The sequence below is a fragment of the Apodemus sylvaticus genome, chromosome X, assembly GCF_947179515.1.
Source record: "Apodemus sylvaticus chromosome X, mApoSyl1.1, whole genome shotgun sequence".
NCBI classification, from domain to species: domain Eukaryota; kingdom Metazoa; phylum Chordata; class Mammalia; order Rodentia; family Muridae; genus Apodemus; species Apodemus sylvaticus.
The window spans coordinates 38,898,515-38,905,641 of NC_067495.1; positions in this window are offsets into that span (position 1 = coordinate 38,898,515).

Sequence of the window (7,127 nt, forward strand, 5' to 3'; positions counted from 1 at the left end):
ACCATAGGTGTGTTGGTTCATTTCTGGGTCTTCAATCCTATTCAATTGATACGCTTGCCTGATATTGTACCAATACCATGCAGTTTTTATCCCTATTGCTCTAGTAAAGTTTAAAGTCTGGGATAATGAATCCCCCTGAAGGTCTTTTACTGTTGAGGATAGTTTTAGCTATCCTGGGTTTTTTTGTTATTCCAGATGAATTTGAGAATTCACTCTGTCACGACCACCGTCGCCGGCAAGGAATGACACAACACAGGAAGATCTTCTTCAAGCAGTTTACTCGGGACCCTTGTACTTCTTCTCCCCTGTACTACTTCTTCTCCCTCCTGTACTTCTTCTTCTCCCTCCTGTACTACTTCTTCTGACCCCGAGAGAATCAGCCCAGCCCTTAAATACTAATAGCCAGCCAATCAGGCTTAGCCACGTGGGCATTGCTGATAGGTTGTATCCACGCAGAAGGCACAAGACTCAACAGACTTCACCCAAATAAGGACTTGTTAACAGTTAACGACAGTTAACGGGGCAAGCAGCTCCCTACACACTCTTTCTAGCTCTATGAAGAACTGGGTTGGGATTTTTATGGGGATAGCATTGAATCTGTAGATTGCCTTTGGCATGATGGCCATTTCAAGTATATTAATCCTGCCAATCCATGAGCATGGAAGATTTTTCCATTTTCTGAGATCTTCTTCGATTTCCTTCTTCAGAGATCTGAAGTTCTTGTCATATAGGTCTTTCACTTGTTTGGTTAGAATCACCCCAAGAAACTTTATGCTGTTTGTAGCTATTGTTGGTTTCTATGGTATCTTAGGCATCTGAGATTCTTTCTTCTATCTCTTGTATTCTGTTGTTGACATTTGCGTCTATGGTCCCTGATTTCTTCCCAAGGTTTCCTGTCTCCAAATTGTCTCCCTTTGTGCTTTCTTAGTTATTTCTACTTCTGTTTTTAGATCCTGGAAGGTTTTGCTCAATTCCATCATTTGCTTGTTTGTGTTTTCCTCTAATTCTTTCAGAGATTTTTGTGTTTCCTCTTTCATGACTTCTGTCTGTTGATCAAAGTTCTCCTGTATTTCTTTAAGTGATTTTTTCTTTTCTTCCTTATTGGCTTTTGTATTCTCCTGAATTTCTTTGAATGATTTTTGTGTTTCCCTTGTAAGGGCTTCTAATTTTTTATCCATTTTTCTCCTGAATTTCTTCTTGTGTTCCTTTACCAGCATCATGACCAGTGATTTTAAACCCAAATCTTGTTTTTCTGGTGTGTTGGGGTATCCAGAACTTGCTATTGTTGGAGAATTGGGTTCAGTTGCTGCCATGCCTTGGTTTCTGTTAGTAACATTCCTACTTTTGCCTTAACCATCCTGTTCTCTCAGGTGTTAGATGGTCTTATTGTCACTGGCTGGTGCTTCAACCTACTGTGGATCTTTAAGGTTATCTCTGCAACACTGGATGCCTGGGTTTCCTCTGCCACAGATTACTGATATACTGCCTTCCTCCTTTGTGCCTTTGGAGCCCTTCTCACTCTTGCCTCAAGCAATGTTATACTTAGGTTGTCAAGGTCAACCAGGTGTTCTTTGTCTGCTCTATTATATAGCAAAATGTTGTGGTGGGGGTCACTCCCTCTGTTGATTCTCAAATAGGACACAGGTCCTGTGATGGACTGGCTTGCAAATGAACCGCCTATGTGCTCAGTTCCTGAGTGCAGGAAGACCCCTGGCGGTTTGCACCACCAGATATCTAAAGCTCAGGATTATACAAGACCTAGTGACCCTTTTCTGTCCTGGCAGGCAGCGAGTATGGTCGCGGGGCTTCTCTCCTTCCTCAGCTCTCTGGGCAGGACATGGGCTGGGCGCCGGCGGGTGGGCTGGCAGACAAACCGCTTATGTGCTCAGTTCCTGAGTGCAGGCAGACCCCTGGAGGTTTGCACCACCAGAGATCTAAAGTTCAGAATGATACACTACCTAGTGACCCTTTTCTGTCCTGGCAGGCAGCAAGTATGGCCACGGGGCTTCCAGGGCCAAATTTCCTAAACAGAACTCTGATGACTCATGCTCTAAGATCAAGAATTTATGAATTGGACCTCATGAAACTGGAAAGCTTCTATAAGGCAAATGACATAGTCAATAAGACAAATTGGCAACCTAGAGTCTGGGAAAATATCTTCACTAACCCTACATCAGATAGAGGGCTAATATCAAAAATATAAGAACTCAAGAAGCTAACCACCAAAAATCCAAACAAACCAATCCAAAAATGAGTATAGAACTGAGAATTCACAACAGAGGAATCTTTAATGGATGAGAAACATCTAAATAAATGATCAAAGTCCTTAGTGATCAGAGAAATGCAAATCAAAACAACCCTGAGATTTCATTTATACCAATGCCTAAGATCAAAGCCTTAGGTAACAGTACAAGTTGTGTAGGGTGTGTAGTGAAAGGAACATGCCTACATTGCTGGTAGGAATGCAAACTGGTACAACCACTCTGGAAATCAACCTGTAATTTCATCAGAAAATTGAAAATAGATCTACCTGAAGACCTAGCAATACCACTCTTGGGAACATACCCAAAAGATTCCCTATCATACCACAGGGACACATGTTCCAATGTGTTTATAGAGGACTTGTTTGTGATAGCCAGAATCTGGAAACATCATAGATTTCTCAGAACAGAATTATGGATACAGAAAATGTGGTTCATTTACACAATGGAATACTATTTTGGTATTAAGAACGAGGACATCATGACGTTTGCAGGCAAATGTATGGGACTAGAAAATACCATCCTGAGTGAGGAAATTCAGGAAAGAAGGACATGCATGATACGTATTCACTAATAAGTGGATTTTAGCCAAAAAAGAAAAAGTGCCAAATACCCAAGATATAGACCATAAAACTCAAAACACTTAATGTCAACAAACTGAAGGGCCTAAGTGAGGATGCCTTAGTCACATTTTGGAGGAAAAAGGAAGTAATAATAAGGGGGTTAGTGAAGAACCTGTGAGGAAAAGGGAATGGGGGATACAGGGGAACATGATCAGGTATTAGGTGGGGAAAAAAGGACTAAAATCACTGAGGGCTAGCAGAAATAATTGAAACATGGAACTTTGGGAGGTAGGAGGTTGTGGGGACCTTCCAGAATGTACCAGAGACCTGGTAGGTAAAAGACTTTCAGGACTCAAAGAGAGGGGACCTTAGATGAAATGTACTACAGTAGGGAGGGGCAAGTTAAGTTTTAGAGCCCACCTCCAGTAGGAAGACAGGGCATTTAAATAAGGCAGGGGTTTGCCATCACACAGTCAATACTCTGACCCATAATTTTTCCTGTCTGAAAGAACTGCAGGCCTGGAAATAGTGGTCTCAGTAAAAGAATGTCCAGCAACAGACCCAAAGTGGGATCCAGCTCAAGGGAATGCCCTAAGGCCTGACACTATTACTGAGGCTATGGAGTACTCACAAAGAAGGACCTATCATGACTGCTCTCCAAAAGACCCAAGTAGCAGGTGAAAGAGTCAGATGCAAATATTTACACCCAACCATTGGAGAGAAGCTGCTGACATGCTGATGACCCATGTGGTTGATTTGGGAGAAAGCTGGAAGAAGCTGAGGGGGCGGACCAGCAGTATGAGGACGAGCAGTCTCTATTAACCTGGACCCCGGAAATCTCTCAGATCCTATGCCACCAAACGGCACATACACCTGCAGATTAGAGCCCCCCAACACATATACAGCTAAGTAATGCCAGGTCTGGGTTTAGTCAGAGAAGATGCACCTAACTCTCAAGAGACTGAAGGATCCAGGGAGTGTAGAAGTCTGGTGGGGTGGGGGTTGTTGTTGGTGACATTCTCATGGATACAGATGGGTGGGGAGGAGGTGTGGGATGTGGACCAGGACAGTAGGGGGATGGACCAGGAGTGGAATAAAATCTGGTGTTTAAAATAAATAAATATATAATTAATTAATTAATTAAATAATAAACAAACAAATAAAAATAAATTCTTCATATTAATTATATTAAATTTATGTGGTTAACTTTTCATATCTTAGAACATGGTTAACCAGTACAGGAAGAAGTGGTGTTCTTTTGTTCAAAAGTATGTGCTAGGAAACCTGGAACCTTAACCACACAGGCTTATACCTTCAAAGGAAGTAATGCATAACCTGTCATCAGCCTAGAAGGATTGGTGTGGTATGGTGAACTTTGCTCTATCTATAAAGCAGAGACTACACCAGAACCTCTCCCAGATCCTTATTGGGAGCTTGATTTTTCTTAGTCAGTCCATGGAACCTAACTTTATGGAAGGTGTCACATATAGTAAAAGTAAGAACCCATCATAATGAAAGGTGTCATATTACCTTACAAAGTTTATTGATATATTCAAGGCTGGGGCTGGAGAAATAGCAGAGACTGAGAGCACTAATTGCTCTTCCAGAAGTCCTGAGTTCAAATCTCAGCTCACAACCATCTGAAATGTGATCCAATGCCCTCTTTTGATGTCTGAAGATAGACATAGTATACTCATATAAATGGAATGAAATTCAATCTTTAAAAAAATATAGTCAAGTCTGATGTTTTATTTAGATTATTTTGTGGTATATTGCGCACATGGTATTGAGTTAATTAACAGAAGGAATGTTTTCACAAAACTATCTAGTGCTTAAACATGTTTACAATAATCTGCTTGGGACTAGACTCCCAAAGTTTGAAACAAAACTGTGTACTGAGTCTTGTTGAAAAAAATTCCATTTTAACCTCCTATGCATTGCTACTGTGCTGAGCTGACTGTGGTTATTGCATAGGCTTCCATAAGCTAAGCTATATATGGCAATCCTGTTTTAACATTTTTTTTTTCCATTTTAGCTCCATGGGAGATGATGCCACGTTCAAAAATGTATTTTCAGGTTAATTTTGTTGACCTCACCTTAATACCATATCATATATAATTGATTTTGTATATATTCTTAATCCTTTGATGGACTAATAGAAATGGGCAGATTACCCAACCTTGTTAAAATCTTAATCAACATATTTGAGAAGCTTCAGTACAATGAAAGTACATATTTGAAAACAAGCTGGATAGATTCTGAATATTAGCACAGGAGAATGAACTTGGCCCTCAAGATGCATTTCAGGTAAGCACAAAATTGATGATTACTGAAAACGTGTTTGGAACCTGTCTCAAAAAAAATAAAAAAAAATGTATTTGGACCTTGGAAAATAAAACAGGCAAGACAGACATTTATTTTTCCTTGTCTAATTTCACTGTCTTGACAAATTAAAATTTTACATTACATTTTTGCTGCCAGATTTATATTCACTAATTTTCTTATTGAAATGCTTTAGATATGCATGTCAAGGAGAGAATACTGCCAAACTGCCATGCTATTTAAATCTGCCCTCAAAGTGTTAGTTAAGGAATTATGATTTAGAATTCAGTGAAAAAATTTATTGGTTTAGGAAAAGGACATTACTAGGTTTTATATTAATGTCCATGATGACATCCTCACATTGTGGATAGCTAGCAATTTATCACCAACCAAGAATTATTTTCTGTCTGCATTCAAGACATAAGAATTAAAAAGATACTTGGTGCTGCTTCCCACCTGTAGATATATAATAGCTTTTCCTAGGCATGACAACATCATTAGTTTCCAATAGAGAAAGATCAACCATGAATCCATGCACATACCAATAAGTGAAATTAATTCATGCTATTCATACACACACATACGGAAAATAATACACCTATATTTAGAATATACATGAAGGAATAATAATCAAAATAGAGGCTGTGAATTTGAGAGTGGATGCATAAGTCAGTGGAATAGGAAGAAACCTAGCTTATAGAGACTGGGGGAAGGAAGTGATGAAGTTCTATTTCAAAGGAAAAATACAACAAGAAGAACTCTCAATCCTGAACATCTATGCTCCAAATGCAAGGGCACCCTCTTTCATAAAAGAAACTTTATTAAAACTCAAAGCACACATTGCACCTAACACAATAATTGTGGGTGACTTCAACACTGCACTTTCCTCAATGGACCGATCAGGAAAACAGAAACTAAACAAGGACACAATGAAACTAATTGAAGCTTTGGACCAATTAGATTTAACTGATATATATAGATCATTCTATCCTAAAACAAAAGAATATACCTTTTTTTCAGCACCTCATGGTACCTTCTCCAAAATCGACCATATAATTGGTCACAAGACAGACCTCAACAAATATAAAAAGATAGAACTAATCCCATGCCTCCTATCTGATCACTATGGAATAAAAGTGGTCTTCAATAGCAACAGAAACAACAGAAAACCCACATACACGTGGAAATTGAACAATACTCTACTCAATGACACCTTGGTCAAGGAAGAAATAAAGAAAGAAATTAAAGACTTTTTAGAACACAATGAAAATGAAAACACAACATACCCAAATCTATGGGACACAATGAAAGCAGTGCTAAGAGGAAAACTCATAGCCCTGAGTGCCTCCAAAAAGAAAATGGAGAGAGCATACATTACCAACTTAATGACACACCTGAAAGCCCTAGAACAAAAAGAAGCTATTTCACCCAGGAGGAGTAGAAGGCAGGAAATCATCAAACTCAGGGCCGAAATCAATCAAGTAGAAACAAAGAGAACCATACAAAAAATCAACAAAACTAGGAGCTGGTTCTTTGAGAAAATCAACAAGATAGATAAACCCTTAGCCAGACTGACCAAAGGGCACAGGGAAAGTATCCAAATTAACAAACTTAGAAATGAAAAGGGAGACATAACAACGGAAACTGAGGAAATCCAAAAAATCATCAGATCCTACTACAAGAGCCTGTACTCAACACAACTGGAGAATCTGGAGGAAATGGACAATTTCCTTGACAGATACCAAATACCAAAATTAAATCAGGACCAACTAGACCATCTAAACAGTCCCATAAAGCCTAAAGAAATAGAAGGAGTCATAGAAAGTCTTCCAACCAAAAAAAGCACAGGACCAGATGGTTTCAGTGCAGAATTCTACCAGACATTCAAAGAAGAGTTAACACCAATACTCTTCAAACTATTCCACAAAATAGAAACAGAAGGAACACTACCCAATTCCTTCTACGAAGCCACAATTACGCT